Source organism: Salmo salar, chromosome ssa09 (assembly GCF_905237065.1).
Source record: "Salmo salar chromosome ssa09, Ssal_v3.1, whole genome shotgun sequence".
NCBI lineage: Eukaryota > Metazoa > Chordata > Actinopteri > Salmoniformes > Salmonidae > Salmo > Salmo salar.
This window is the reverse complement of record NC_059450.1, coordinates 89,662,970-89,677,639: the sequence shown is the minus strand read 5'-3', so window position 1 is coordinate 89,677,639 and position 14,670 is coordinate 89,662,970. Positions and strand designations below refer to the sequence as shown.

Below are 14,670 nucleotides of genomic sequence, written 5' to 3'. Positions count from 1 at the left end.
TCTCCTCCATCGCTCTCCTTCATCTCTCTCATCCATCTCTCTCCTTCATCTCTCTCCTCCATCTCTCTCTCCTCCATCTCTCTCCTCCATCTCTCTCCTTCATCTCCCTCCATCTCTCTCTCCTCCATCTCTCTCTCCTCCATCTCTCTCCACCATCTCTCTCCTTCATCTCTCTCTCATCCATCTCTCTCCTCTATCTCTCCTCCATCTTTCCTCCTCCATCTCTCTCTCCTCCATCTCTCTCCTCTTTCTCTCCTCCATCTCTCCTCCTCCATCTCTCTTTCTCTCCTCCATCTATCTCCTCCTTCTCTCCTCCATCTCTCATCTTTCTCCCCTCCCTCTCTCCTCCTCCCCTTCTTCCTTCCTTTCTCTCTCCCTTCTGATCGACGTCTGAAGCACTAGCGTGAGGTCCTCTCCTCTCTCCTCTCATCCCTCTCTCTCTCCTTCTCTCTCTCTCTCTCTCTCCTCGTGCTCCATGAGATGGTAGATGTTCCAGGCACCAGTCTAAAGCTCTTTCCTCTCCTCTCCTCTCATCCTTCTCTCCCTCTCTGCAGGTGCTCCATGAGATTATATATGTTGCAGGCACCAGTCTGAAGCTCTCAATTCAATTCAAGGGGCTTTATTGGCATAGGAAACATATGTTAACATTGGCAAAGCAAGTGAAGTAGATAATATACAAAAGTGAAATAAACAAAAAAAAATGATAGTAAACATTACACTCACAGAAGTTCCAAAATAATAAAGACATTACAAATGTCATATTATGTGCAAATGGTTAAAGTACAAAAGGGAAAATAAATAAACATAAATATGGGTTGTATTTACAATAGTGTTTGTTCTTCACGGGTTGCCCTTTTCTTGAGGCAACAGGTCACAAATCTTGCTGCTGTGATTGCACACTGTGGTATTTCACCCAGTAGATATGGGAGTTTATCAAAATCGTGTTTGTATTCAAATTCTTTGTGGATCTGTGTAATCTGATGGAAATATGTGTCTCTAATATGGTCGTACATTTGGCAGGAGGTTAGGAAGTGCAGCTCAGTTTCCACCTTATTTTGGGGGCAGTGTGCACATAGCCTGTCTTCTCTTGAGAGCCAGGTCTGTCTTCTCTTGAGAGACAGGTCTGTCTTCTCTTGAGAGACAGGTCTGTCTTCTCTTGAGAGACAGGTCTGTCTTCTCTTGAGAGACAGGTCTGTCTTCTTGTCTTCTCTTGAGAGACAGGTCTGTCTTCTCTTGAGAGACAGGTCTGTCTTCTCTTGAGAGACAGGTCTGTCTTCTCTTGAGAGACAGGTCTGCCTACGGCGGCCTTCTAAATAGCAAGGCTATGCTCACTGAGTCTGTACATAGTCAAAGCTTTCCTTAAGTCTGGGTCAGTCACAGTGGTCAGGTATTCTGTGGTCAGAGCCCTAGGACCAGCTTGCTTAGGGGACTCTTCTCCAGGTTCATCTCTCTGTAGGTGATGGCTTTGTTATGGAAGGTTTGGGAATCGCTTCCTTTTTGGTGGTTCTACAATTTTTTCTGGATTTTAATAATTAACGGGTATCGGTCTAATTCAGCTCTGCATGTATTATTTGGTATTTTACATTGTACACTGAGGATATTTTTCAGAATTCTGCATGCAGAGTCTCAATTTGGAATTTGTCGGATTTTGTGAATTCTTGGTTGGTGAGCGGACTGTGGACCTCACAACCATAAAGGGAAATGGGTTCTATAACTGGTTCAAGTATTTTTAGATCCTAATTGGTATATAACATTTTATCTTCCTTTTTATGGCATTGTTGGATTCGGGGTTAGACTTGGAACATTGTTATACTCAGAAGTATAGGAACATCAGTTACAAAATAGACATGAGAGATGCCATAATGAAGTTTGGGAAGGGCTGAGTGCAGGGAAAACAATCGCATGTGACAACTGATAAGGGGAGGAACCGTTGAAGGCTCATATCACTTAGTTCCCTGCTTAGCAAGAATGATGCAATGTTTAGCGATAAGGAGGAGACTCCACCAGCACGGGGGAAGCCATGTCTGTGTCTGAATTACAGCTGTATCGACCCGTTGGGAAGAATTAAACTTGGTTAACTTCTATGGGCTAGGTGGGACGCTTGCGTCCCACCTACTCAACAGCCAGTGTAATCCCGTGGCGCGTTAATCAAATACCTTAGAAATGCTATTACTTCAATTTCTCAAACATATGACTATTTTACACCATTTTAAAGACAAGACTCTCGGTAATCTAACCACACTGTCCGATTTCAAAAAGGCTTTACAACGAAAGCAACACATTAGATTATGTCAGCAGAGTACCCAGCCAGAAATAATCAGACACCCATTTTTCAAGCTAGCATATAATGTCACATAAACCCAAACCACAGCTAAATGCAGCACAAACCTTTGATGATCTTCATCGGATGACAATCCTAGGACATTATGTTATACAATACATGCATGTTTTGTCCAATCAAGTTCATATTTATATCAAAAACCAGCTTTTTACATTAGCATGTGACTAGCATGTGACTAGCATTCCCACCGAACACTGCCGGTGAATTTACTAAATTACTCACGATAAACGTTCACAAAAAACATAACAATTATTTTAAGAATTATAGATACAGAACTCCTCTATGCACTCGATATGTCCGATTTTAAAATAGCTTTTCGGTGAAAGCACATTTTGCAATATTCTCAGTAGATAGCCCGGCATCACAGGGCTAGCTATTTAGACACCCAGCAAGTTTAGCACTCACCAAAGTCAGATTTACTATAAGAAAAATGTTATTACCTTTGCTGTTCTTCGTCAGAATGCACTCCCAGGACTTCTACTTCAATAACAAATGTTGGTTTGGTCCCAAATAATCCATTGTTATATCCAAATAGTGGCGTTTTGTTCGTGCGTTCAAGACACTATCCGAAAGGGTAAATAAGGGTGACGAGCATGGCGCATTTCGTGACAAAAAAAAATCTAAATATTCCATTACCGTACTTCGAAGCATGTCAACCGCTGTTTAAAATAAATTTTTATGCAATTTTTCTCATAAAAAAGCGATAATATTCCGACCGAAAAAGCCTATATACGTACAAAGAGAGAGAAAATAAATACATCTCGTGCCCTCGTGCACGAGCGTGAGTCTCAGAGTACTCTGACCAGCCACTATCCAAACGCGATAATGTGTTTCAGCCAGAGGCTGCCTCGATATCATTCAGCTTTTTCCCGGGTTCTGAGAGCCTATGGGAGCCATAGGAAGTGTCACGTTACGGCAAAGATCCTCAGTCTTCAATAAAAAGAGCCAAGATGAACAACAACTTGTCAGAGAGGGCGCTTCCTGTTTGGAATCTTCTCAGGTTTTTGCCTGCCATATGAGTTCTGTTATACTCACAGACACCATTCAAACAGTTTTAGAAACTTTAGGGTGTTTTCTATCCAAAGCCAATAATTATATGCATATTCTAGTTACTGGGCAGGAGTAGTAACCAGATTAAATCGGGTACATTTTTTATCCGGCCGTGTCAATACTGCCCCCTAGCCCTAACAGGTTAAGCTTCTCTAGTAAGGTGACCAGATTTCTGAAATGAAAACTGGGGACATTTCCAGTTCGGAGGTCAATATATCATTAAAATATCCAATGTTATTATCCATGAAATAAAAAAGGGGGACAATTCCGGTTTCATGTATTTAGTCTAACAGGCTCACTGTGATAGAGAAAACAACTATATTACAGAAACACTACAGACAAGACAGAACTGTCCGATCTGAACAGCCATTCAGTGGTCCTGGTAGAATAAGAGCAGAAGAGAACATGAGCAAAATTGAAAAAACAGAGACAATAGTATATGTGAAATACTTAACAACATAATAAAGAAATAAGATGCTGATGAGGTTGGTAACTACATAATATACTTGTACCAACCTAATCTGTATATTTCTCAGAAGAATGTATTTTCTTCAGGATTGCTCTGTCTTTGGCCAGCTTTTCCATGAACTCCTGGCAGGGGAGGTTGAAGTTTGTCTTCACAATAAGCATGGCCTTGATGGTAAGAACAGTGAACCTATTTCTTGCTGCTGTCCATAGATCATTCATTTGGGAGAACATTCTCTCGACTGGTGCATTACTTCCAGGTAAGCACATGACAACAGACGCTAATCTAGCCAGGTTAGTGTGTAGGATGTCATTATCTTTGAAGTGGGTAACCACCGTGCTCCATCTCTGACTAAGCGGTGTCTCAGATGTTTTCCATTCTTCAAGCGATCCCCCTTTAGGAACTCTTGCAGGCCAGTAACCTCGTCAAACAATGCATCCTCATTGATGGTCACATTGGGGCATTTTTCCTGCAGTGTGGCTGCTGCCTTCTGGATCTCTTCACGCTGAGGTTGCCTTTTTAAAAGGAGACAATGTAAATCTTTTAGATTATCTGTGTGCTTTCCCTATGCTTGCAAGTAGTTCACAGCCATAGTGAAGAATGATTGGGATGTTTTGAGAAAGCTCTCTTTAGACATGGCTCCATTTTCCTCTAGCTCTCTCAGAAGTCCTCTGACCAAAACTGGAATAAAGTTGTCATCACGTCTTGCAGTCAATTTTGCCTCAACGTTTCTCAGAATTGCAGCTGACTCTACAGCACAGCGGTCCTGGCCTTCAAGCATCTTGATCGTGTCACTGAATACGTCAGGTTTCCATGGACAAAGGCCAAAGTTCAGTCAGTGGATCTTCAAACATTGTTCGCAGGACAACAGGGCATTTATCTTCAGAAAGTAAAAAGGATTTTAATGGCACATACATTTTCAACACCATTTCTAGAGCAGGGAGCATGGACAGCTAGCGAACATTGCTGTGTCCTAAAATGTTATGGTACTACTGGCCAACAAACTCACAAAAGCTCTTCAGTCTATCTACTCTGACGGTGAAAATATGAAAATATCTTTGTGAGCAGGTACTCAACATCATATCCAAAGCTGTTCTGGCCGTGTTATGAATGATGTGGGCAGGACAACCTAAGCCAATCACCTCCCGCTGCAGAGCATTTTTAACTTTGGTATGGACATTGACCCACCCCAGCCTATTCAGTCCTCCAAAGTTGGTATTTGTTGTCGGCAGAGAATGTTGTCCAGGTTACATTTTTGGATGACCACCAGGACCTCAGCTGAAATCTCCTCTGCTGTTTCTCCTTTCAATTCAACAAAATCAAGCAGTTTTGTTTCCACAGATGTGCTGCCATCATATATCTTACAATATCTGACTACTATTGGCAGCAGCTTTACATGTCCATGTTTGGACGCATCAATGGACAGGGACACAAATTCAACCTAGTCTAGGTCCTGTGTTACCAAAGTAGTTACCCATGGTGCTAACATGTTACTCACTATGGCGTCGCATTTTGTCCTAGCCCATGGTGCTAACACGTTACTCACTATGTCTTCACATTTTGTCCTAGCCCATGGTGCTAACACGTTACTCACTATGTCTTCACATTTTGTCCTAGCCCATGGTGCTAACACGTTGCTCACTATGTCTTCACATTTTGTCCTAGCCCATGGTGCTAACACGTTACTCACTATGTCTTCACATTTTGTCCTAGCCCATGGTGCTAACACGCTACTCACTATGTCTTCACATCTTGTCCTAGCCCATTGTGCTAACACGTTACTCACTATGTCTTCACATTTTGTCCTAGCCCATTGTGCTAACACGCTACTCACTATGTCTTCACATCTTGTCCTAGCCCATTGTGCTAACACGTTACTCACTATGTCTTCACATTTTGTCCTAGCCCATTGTGCTAACAGGTTACTCACTATGTCTTCACATCTTGTCCTAGCCCATGGTGCTAACACGTTACTCACTATGTCTTCACATTTTGTCCTAGCCCATGGTGCTAACACGTTACTCACTATGTCTTCACATTTTGTCCTAGCCCATGGTGCTAACACGTTACTCACTATGTCTTCACATTTTGTCCTAGCCCATGGTGCTAACACATTACTCACTATGTCTTCACATTTTGTCCTAGCCCATGGTGCTACCACGTTACTCACTATGTCTTCACATTTTGTCTTAGCACATGTAAACTTTGGCTCATAAAGCTTATGTGTCAGTTGTGCTGTGCAGTCCATAGATCTGTAACTATGATTGTGTCGCATAGTGTGGTATGCAAAGACCGCCTCCTGCACAGCTAAACCATATTCTTCCTGGGAAGGCTCTACCTTCTTGAAGAATGTGGTGACAGAGTGCATACCAACACGGGCAATCAGAGAGGCTTTATGCTTTTTCGTCTGCTGATGTTCTACCACTGCCGTTCTTCTCCGACTGCCAATTGAAAGAGAGGAATTACAAAGGGTGCAGTGAACCATTCTATCGTCTTGACCTGAGCATATAAATGGAAATTCTCTCATCATGTTTTTCATAAAAAGTGCATTTCCGTTTCTTGGAAAGAGTCATTGTACCTCCTCTGACTGCTCTTCTTCACTCTCCGTGTCACTCTTCTTACTCTCTTAACTTTTTCTTCACTCATCTTCGTTCTCTTCACCTTTCCACCTAACTCTTCTACACTCTCCTTGCTTCACTCTTTTTACTCCCTTAATTTTTCCTTCTCCTTCCTCTCCAATCTGTATTAATAAATAGTATACTAATAGATAAAATACTTTGATTAACAGATTCCCATTGCTTGCCTCATTTTTGTATTTTATCTCAAAAACATTGTTTGGAATAATAAATTGACAGGCTCTGTAATCACCTTTCCTCCTCTATCCCCTTCACTCTTCTTCCTATCCAGTCTTCCTCCAGCCTTCCTCTCCACTACTAATGTTACCCATGAACATTTCTAAATATATTTTCACACTACTTATTATAATGCCAAAGCATTAAAATTGGAATCTACAAAAAATATTCTCGTAATTAATTGTGCATTCATTTAATATAATCTTATTTTCAAAATAGCCCGTCCACTGCATGTTTACATGTGAATGTTTTTTAACCTAGCTACCATAACAGTAGCTAGCTAACTTAGTCTACATAGCTAACGTTAGCTAGCATGACCTATTTAAAACCTTATAGAGCAGATCATCCATCTATATAATAAATTGTGACATTATAACACCACAAGATAGTATCTCAAACGATTGTAACTTACCTGGCTTGGAAATAAGTTTGTGGTGATGTTGTGGATTCACTTGACACTTGCTAGCTTCTGGCCAAGTTTTCCACAGCAGTTTTCTCTAAAACTAGCGCGAGCAAGTAGTTAGTAGAAGAAGAGTGAATGCTATAGCAAGCAGCCCCCTCTGTTGGCCTAACGTGATTGAGACGTCAACCGGATAGGTTCTGCTGCCCGGTCTTTCTTGCCAATTAAAATATTTCACTTTGTGGTCTGTTTTTAACGCACAGTTAAAAACTGAGACATTTCCGGGGACAGCTCCAGCCGGGGACAGGCCACCAAAAATGGGGACTGTCCCCGGAAAACGGGGACATCTGGTCACCCTATTCTCTCGTGCCCATGAGTTATTTTCTCAAAATTAGAACCTAACAGCATAGAATGCCCTTCTTGCCTTGTCTCTCAGATCGTTCACAGCTTTGTGGAAGTTACCTGTGGCGCTGATGTTTAGGCCAAGATACAGTGGTTCCTCCTTTAAAAGTTGCGTTATACTGCGGCACACTTTGCGTGCTGCTGCAGCATTCTGTGGCACGTCATTTAATTCTCAGCCTGTCACGGGTGTCGTAGGGTGTAGACCAAAACACAGCGGGAAAATGTATACTCATCTTCTTTTCATTTAGTGAAGAAGGAAAACACAAACAACATATACAAAAAAAACAAACGAACTGGACAGTCTCATCAGGCACACAGCTAAACAAGAAACAATCTCCCACAATTCCCAAAACAAACACACTCCTAAATATAGGACCTTCAATCAGAGGCAACGATAGACAGCTGCCTCCAATTGAAGGCCCCAATCCCCATTACCAAAACATAGAAATACAAACGCCTAGACAGAACATAGAAATAAACTAACATAGAACGATAACCCAAAAACCCCGGAATACATAAATCAAATACCCCTCTACATACACAACCACCCCGAACCATATAAACCAAATACCCCCTCCACATGAACACATACACAAACACACCCTGAACCACATAAAACAAATACCCCCTGCCACGTCCTGACAACCTATAAGAACAAATAACCCCTTTACTGGTCAGGACGTGACACAGCCATTTCTTCTGTTACTGCAAGTCATTGCTAGTTTTACCACCAGAGGGCATCTTCAAGAAGCATTTGATAGTATTCCATATTGGCATTAACAGAGAATTTAAAACCTTCTTTGTAATATCATAGTATATGGGATTGATTTTAAGAAATTTGGCTTAATTCATTTCATTAATATTATGGTGTTTCCATTCAGAGAAAAACAAAAAATGGAATGGAAAATATGGCACTGTACAACGTGATTGTCGGGAGTAGCCTACAGGATTGGAGGATTCTAAATTGTTTGCCTTCATTAGACAACTTTGTTCCAATATTTCTGTAAATCAGTGATTTTTATTCCATAATCCATAACTAAATCAACATCTGCATTTTGAAAAAGTATTTTTTATCTTTATTTTATTAACGAAATGTGGTTATTTGTTTATTAGGCTACTGTGCAGTCTACAATACATACTGTAGTAAACATGGAAAAGTGCATAATTCCTTACATAAGGGAGAGGAGGCCATGTCGGTACTACAGAATGCAGGGCACGCAGGAGACCGGTGTTATTTCATAGTTGTGATGTCTTCACTATTATTCTACAATGTAGAAAATAGTAAAAATAAAGAAAAATCCTGGAATGAGTAGGTGTGTCCAAACTTTTGACTGGTACTTGCTTAATTAATTTGATTAATATTATGGTGTTTCTACTCCATGAAATATGAAAAACCCTCTGGGTTTCTGTTAGGATGGAACTGAAAATATGGATCTGTACAACATGATGCTCATAAATTCAGAGCATTGTCAGTTTGTAAATTCAGACCGTTTCACTCACGGAGTGCACACTGGACATTTGGGCCGAGGATTAGGGTTGATTTGAGCGTTCTGGCCTTACAACGGCAGTCAGGCACCCAAGCTGACGTTGGCTAGCTACTTCCAGACACAAATGAGACCACTCTGACCATTTTACTCGCCCTAGCAGAGCTGGTAAGTCAGTTTTCTTGTTAACCAGAGCGTTGGTGACTGTAAATGTGCTGCTGGAAACAATTTAATTAGGCTTTTCTTCCGACGTTTACTGACACCGGGCATATTCAACAGGTGTTGAGCACTCGTAAAGTAATTATTCTGCACTCTGGTACACTCAGACGAGAGTGCTCTGAAATCCATGTAGGTAGTAAGCTGGACACATTTCATTTTTAGCAACGTTATTTTCTGATAACTAGTTCATTACATCCGCCGTGGAGCCCAGTTTCATAATATGACCATATTTCCCAGTTTCTTACTGTCGTTTTGAAGTAATCGCGAAAAAACAGACCTTATTTTAGTGCATTTTTCACCCTGCCAGCTCCCTTTAGCTCTATTGAGCCCCGTGGCACCAACTCGCCTTCCAAACGTTCTATTCCCAGTTTATTGTTCAAAGTCACAATGCCTGCTTCGCTATTGTTGGCAATGAGACCTGCTCACGTTGTTTTATACACTGCTCAAAAAAATAAAGAGAACACTTAAACAACACAATGTAACTCCAAGTCAATCACACTTCTGTGAAATCAAACTGTTCACTTAGGAAGCAACACTGATTGACAATAAATTTCACATGCTGTTGTGCAAATGGAATAGACAACAGGTGGAAATTATAGGCAATTAGCAAGACACACCCAATAAAGGAGTGGTTCTGCAGGTGGTGACCACAGACCACTTCTCAGTTCCTATGCTTCCTGGCTGATGTTTTGGTCACTTTTGAATACTGGCGGTGCTTTCACTCTAGTGGTAGCATGAGACGGAGTCTACAACCCACACAAGTGGCTCAGGTAGTGCAGCTCACCCAGGATGGCACATCAATGCGAGCTGTGGCAAGAAGGTTTGCTGTGTCTGTCAGCGTAGTGTCCAGAGCATGGAGGCGCTACCAGGAGACAGGCCAGTACATCAGGAGATGTGGAGGAGGCCGTAGGAGGGCAACAACCCAGCAGCAGGACCGCTACCTCCGCCTTTGTGCAAGGAGGAGCAGGAGGAGCACTGCCAGAGCCCTGCAAAATGACCTCCAGCAGGCCACAAATGTGCATGTGTCTGCTCAAACGGTCAGAAACAGACTCCATGAGGGTGGTATGAGGGCCCGCGTCCACATGTGGGGGTTGTGCTTACAGCCCAACACCGTGCAGGACGTTTGGCATTTGCCAGAGAACACCAAGATTGGCAAATTCGCCACTGGCGCCCTGTGCTCTTCACAGATGAAAGCAGGTTCACACTGAGCACATGTGACAGACGTGACAGAGTCTGGAGACGCCGTGGAGAACGTTCTGCTGCCTGCAACATCCTCCAGCATGACCAGTTTGGCGGTGGGTCAGTCATGGTGTGGGGTGGCATTTCTTTGGGGGGCCGCACAGCCCTCCATGTGCTCGCCAGAGGTAGCCTGACTGCCATTAGGATGTGTTATTTTAGTGTTCCCTTTATTTTTTTTAGCAGAATAGTTAAAATGTAAACAACAAAAATAATATTGGAACTCTGCGGTCTTCCCATTGTTTCCTATGGGGGAAATATAGGCATGTCTTTCTATTTCGCAAAATATCTCGCAATGTGTATATTTTGATTTTTTTCAAGTCAGACGCCATTTTAATTATGAGAATCTCCTCTTTCTAATTATGTAAGCCTGGGCAGCTAGCTCGGTTGTCATCAAATGCTAGCCCCAAAATACTTTTTGCCCTTGGAACGCTGAGCTACCCCCATTGTTTTCTAATGGAGAGGCATTTGTCATCGATTGCTAGAACAGAAATAGTCCGAAGTTGTAATTTTTTCCCTACTTTTTCATTACGCAGACATAAGCACCATCGAGGTGCGGATGTTTACTTTCTACACAAGTTGTTTTTTCCAGTTTCGTCCGACGAACAGATTGTAGTGGTAAATAAAAAGGGCTACATTTTTTATGGAATTCTAAGCATCACAAAAAAAGTCAAAACAGGGTCTGTGAACGTTCAATTCCATTCATTTGCTATGGGCTCATGCTAGTGTTCCAGTTTATCCAACGTTCTTAAGCCGTTTTTCAGCCTTGGCTGAATTCTGACTCGTTCTATTGTCCAGCCTATAGATAGCCAGAGCGAATTTACGAAAAGCACCTGAATGTCAATTGAGAAAGCACAACGTCTATTCCATTTAGCTAAGCTAAGAATGACGGGAATAATCAAGTCAATAAACGTTGGGTAGTTAGATAGCCTATAGTTAATACACTGGCAAGTTTGATGTATAAGTAGCCAACTAACGTTGGTAGCTAGCTAACATACCGGTACATACTGCTGTAATGATATGTTATTCGTAAGGACAGCGTAGCTAACAAATTGTCAGCCAACATAACGTGTAAGGTAACGTATTTGAAAAGTCATTACTTTATTACATTGAGTAGCAAGCTACCCCTTGGTCGTTAGGGCAAACCTGGTCTGTGATAGGAGGGGGGTTTTCCACACCTAGCTCGGCTATTAGACTATCCTTTAGTAAAGGTTGAATAGTCTATTGTTCAGCTATTAGCCCCGCTCCCCAACCTGCAACAAATTGTTGTTCCCATCTCATTCCTTTCCCATTCCACGTGTCATCATTCTGCTCCTGAGTGGTTCGCTTGTGGGCGTGCTGGCAGGATATGGCAGCATCTTCGTTTGTATGAAGGTGTGGTTATTCACAGGCAAATTGTTATATGCTATGGAGGTACATTTGTGTATTTTTGTCGAGAGCAAAACCTTCTTTATTTTCAATCAAAAATAATTGTTCTGAAAGCAACTTCTTTCCGACACAAAGGAAGTCAAAGCGGACACCTACGAAGATGGCATCTCAGGTAAGCAGCACTGGGCTGTATTGACGTATCCTAAAAGTGGCATCTGCTGCTTTAGATTGAACGGTCATAGCTTAGTTATTGTTTTCATATCTTTAAAAAAATAAGCTGTTTTCTTTACTTTCAGAGAGCGAGCTGATCAATGGGTCGAAAATGTAGATATAGCCAGATGTTCACTGTCCGAGGAACAGGCCGTGGAAGCTTTATTGCTGGCAAAAGTGTTCATAACCAGAGGTAATTAAACTGTTCTGAGTTCTTTTTCTCCAACTCTGCCTGTCTTGTTGTACACGGAACCTGTCTCACATGCATTAATTAAAAAACCCTTAAGATGTCAGCTGCTAATTTTCAGATTTACACAACATAAACACAGCCATTTTCACTGGACTATCTGTTGCTGCCAAGTCATGATTTCCCTGGGGGTTAGCCTTGCAATAACCAAGTGGTGAGACACATAGCCCTCTATATTTAAATGTTTCAGGTACACTCCGATAGGTGTCTGCGTCACATACAGTATCTTCTATTGACATTATCTTCTATTGTTTGTCCTCAAATGTCTGTTTTTCAGCATAAAGTACTCTGTAGCCACTTAGTGTGGACACCAGGTGAGACCACACACACACAATAACAGTCTCTCTCCTTCACTTCATCCCTCTTCTCCTTCTCCCTAAATCCTCTAGGTTATATCAGCTGTTTTGGTGAACCACTCCCGCATCTGAACTGGCTGATACAGAGGGCACAGCATGATCATAGGTGAGATGTTACTTGGTCGGGTCAACAGGAAGTATTATTAAAGAGATACTTTACATTGAAATACAGACAGAGATGTAGTAGTCCCAGAGTTAATGATCCAAGGCCAGTTTTGCATTTCACCTCCTGATTATGATGACTGACCGTGTTAGAACATAAAAAACAAGGCTTAATCATGCACTCTCTCTATCCATCTGTCTCTCATCTGAAGGTATGTTTTGATGTGAGAGAGGAAGCCAGTCCCGTCAACGCCACCTCACCCACTCTTAAGATAACCTTTGGGCCAACCGGGGGCCCAAGGCTGGTTAGGAGACACCGCGATTGTGATGAACTGAGAAAATATTAGGGTAGCACTGTAATTCATGAATCATATGCTGTCTGTCGCTGTTCTTACCTCTTTCCCTTTCTGTCTTCTACACCTCTCTCCACACCTTGTCTTTCTTCCTCATTTTATAATGCACACAATATGTGCATTGAAGTACAGATTGAACTTGTATTTATAATATTAACAATTAGCATAATTATAATGCATTTATGTATTTAGAACACCTGGATAATGAACTTCTTTCAATAAAGCGTTTCACATTCTCCACTGGTTGAAATGAAGTATCTCATTGAAATAATATCCTGTGTCCTCAGATTAATGCAGATAAAGGGAGTTAAATATGCATAGTTTTTGTTTCTGTATATATGAATTACAAATCAATCATGTTTCTAGTCTATTGAATAGTTACAATGTATAATCATTGATGTCCCAGGAGCAGGAGTGGTAAACACAGTTCAAGTGTATAATTGTAATACATACATGCAGACACAGCATCATTCAAATAATGGAGTTTGATATGACTGAAAAATAATGTCTCAGAGATTCATACCTGAACCGCACCTTTATTTGCCAAGGAAGAGTACATGATCAGTGAATATATTCAATGCACAGGCTACAATGTGGGGATCTCATGCATGGTAATAACTACAGTACATGATCAGTGAATATATTCAATGCACAGGCTACAATGTGGGGATATCATGCATGGTAATAACTACAGTACATGATCAGTGAATATATTCAATTTACAGGCTACAATGTGGGGATATCATGCATGGTAATAACTACAGTACATGATCAGTGAATATATTCAATGTACAGGCTACAATGTGGGGATCTCATGCATGGTAATAACTATAGTGCATAGGACTTGCATCCTTGGCACAATAAAGGCATACAGTTATTTTTATCTTCCACTACACAATAAGCAAATAAATAGTTAGCTAGCTATATTACTCCAGCTGCATTGCAAGGCAAGCTTACACAATTGTACATTCAATTTGCAGTAAATGCTTTAGCTAGCTAGATTCTTTACATCCACTGTTTCACAAGACGACAGCCTGGTTTGCTGGTTTTCTCAAGAGTCCCTAAAACATTAAACAACACAAATTACAAATTAATTCTCCTAACACTAGCTAGCTGGCTAATGTTAGCTAGTCAGATAACTTGCTAAGTAGCGATTTTCGTAAATTAACTTTATGACAAAAAAATATGCACAAACGTTTGTCTCTACATTAACTAACACATTAATCTCAATTGCAAATGTTTTGCTTGTGTAACCGATGTGAAATGGCTAGTTGGTTAGCGGTGGTGCGCAGCGTTTCAATCAGTGACGTCACTCGCTCTGAGACTTGAAGTAGGGTTGTGGCGTGATGGGTAACGATGCTTCGTGGGTGTCAGTTGTTGATGTGTGCAAGGGTCCCTGGTTCGAGCCCAGGTTGGGGCGAAGAGAGGGACGGAACCTACACGGTTACACTTGACTCGTTATGACGTTACAACTACTTACATTTGGTTCCACCGTAATGTTTTGTCAGCCATCTTTGTTGAAGAACGTGTCAAAATTCGTCATTAGAACCACTCGATATGATTGGTCATATAAAAACCTTGGGA

General features: G+C 41.4%; 1 protein-coding gene across 1 annotated transcript in view; it reads left to right on the top strand.

Moving 5' to 3' along the window:
* LOC106612130 (teneurin-2) overlaps positions 1–14,670 on the top strand; it is an 87,568-nt gene that overhangs the window by 29,324 nt on the left and 43,574 nt on the right. The gene's annotated exons all lie outside the window — the stretch shown is intronic.